Below are 1,845 nucleotides of genomic sequence, written 5' to 3' on the forward strand. Positions count from 1 at the left end.
TATATAATAGCCTCCTTATGTACATTTGATTTGATATTGGGTCTTTGGCTTTTGGCTCATGGGATATATCCCACACTAATTTTCTTATGATCATTGAACCTATATATACTTGAATTTTTCTTGTCTGAACCCAGGTTACCCATATATCAATAATTGTGGTATTTAACCATTTTTGGATTGGATTGGGGTTCCCTCTACTGGTAACTTTGCTTTCTGCTGTTCTAACCAGTGTTTTTATAATTTATAAATAAAGTTTAATTTTTATTCTTACATATGGTTCTCTTTTTTCAGCTAACAAAAATGTAAGTCTGAACTTGGTTATATATTGTTGGAAGTGCCATAGTTTTTCTAAATTTGGACACTATTGAGTAAATTAATCTCTATATAAATTGTCTATTGACAGTGAGATGCTTATTAGAGAAAGGGGCATGGTTGGCCTACTTGGCAGGAGGGAGCTAGTCTGGGCAGTGATAATCTCCTTGTGATAAAACATCCTCTGCATAGAAACAAGGACACACAACCTAATAATTGACACATTGTTAAAATCTGTGTATCAGCCCCTACCCCATACTGTCCTCAGATTACTTAGCAAAAAACTGCTTACAAATTCCCTATAAAAAGAACTTGTCACCGGATTCATTTGGTCCAACCTGTAAGCAGCACAAACCAATGCCTGACTGCACAACTGCTGCCAGGTATATTTTTCTCTTAAACATTGTGACATATCAGAGAAGATATAGGGCCGATGCATGAAAGCTTTCACACCAGAATTCTGGTATAAAAGCTTTGAAAAGTCACAAGATTTAGGCGCAACTCAGAGTTTTGCCTAAATTTTGAAATGTTCGGTATCTTCACGCCAGTTTCTCCCAGCTCAGACAAAATGGGTGTATGTGGGCAGGATGGAGGCATGGCAAAAAAGTAAAATTCATTATAAGCGTCACCATTCGCTAGGCCACAAATCTTACTCCAACAGAAGCTGGAGAAGGATTTGTGACAAGGTCAACACAAAGTTGTATACCACTCTTCTGACACTTTTTGTGAATCAGCAGACTGACTCTAGCACCTCATCACCGTCAGGCCCACAGTTTGAGCAGCATGAATTAGGTGATGGGTTCCATTTTAAAATCTTATGTCTTGTGATCTAGATATGAAAATCTCTGCATAAAGCTCATAAAACTAAAGGGACATAACTAGAATTGAGAAAAAAGATTTGCAGGGTTCTGGTATAGCAACCATAACAGTAGTCTTAGGCCATCGGACAATAGCACTGTGAACCTCCTACTACCTGCGGAATCACCAGCACCTCTTCTGATTTTTCGGCTAACAACATTATGACATCAGGTGGCCCACAAATCAGAAGAGGTGTCAGTAATGTCACAGATATTAGATGGTAAACATTAATCTGGTCTGTCTGACCTAGCACTACCTACGTGGCCTTTGGACCAAGGTCCTGCAACTTTTTTTGCTCAACTCTAGTTATGACCTTTGGGCTAGAAGTTGGTTGAGATTTCAATGACATTTCAAAAGATGCTTAAAGGTGCACTTGTCCTTAAATTTTATACTGTATAATGCACATTTATATGAAATCATCATTTTCTATACGTATATCCATTAAACTCCATTTAAGAAGATGATTTGTGTCTGTTATTCAACATATCTAAAAAGGAAATCACCAAACTTGAATCTCTGCTAAGTAATTTTCATTACTATATAATTACATATAGACTCCACAGGGAGATATTGTTATTCTTTTTCCGCAAAACACTCAACCCATCTGTTTATAATTATCTCTATCCTACAAACATGACGCAGAACTTTTATCTGTTTGTTTAGGAAGTATCTGAT

This window comes from Ranitomeya variabilis, chromosome 1 (assembly GCF_051348905.1).
Source record: "Ranitomeya variabilis isolate aRanVar5 chromosome 1, aRanVar5.hap1, whole genome shotgun sequence".
Classification (NCBI taxonomy): domain Eukaryota; kingdom Metazoa; phylum Chordata; class Amphibia; order Anura; family Dendrobatidae; genus Ranitomeya; species Ranitomeya variabilis.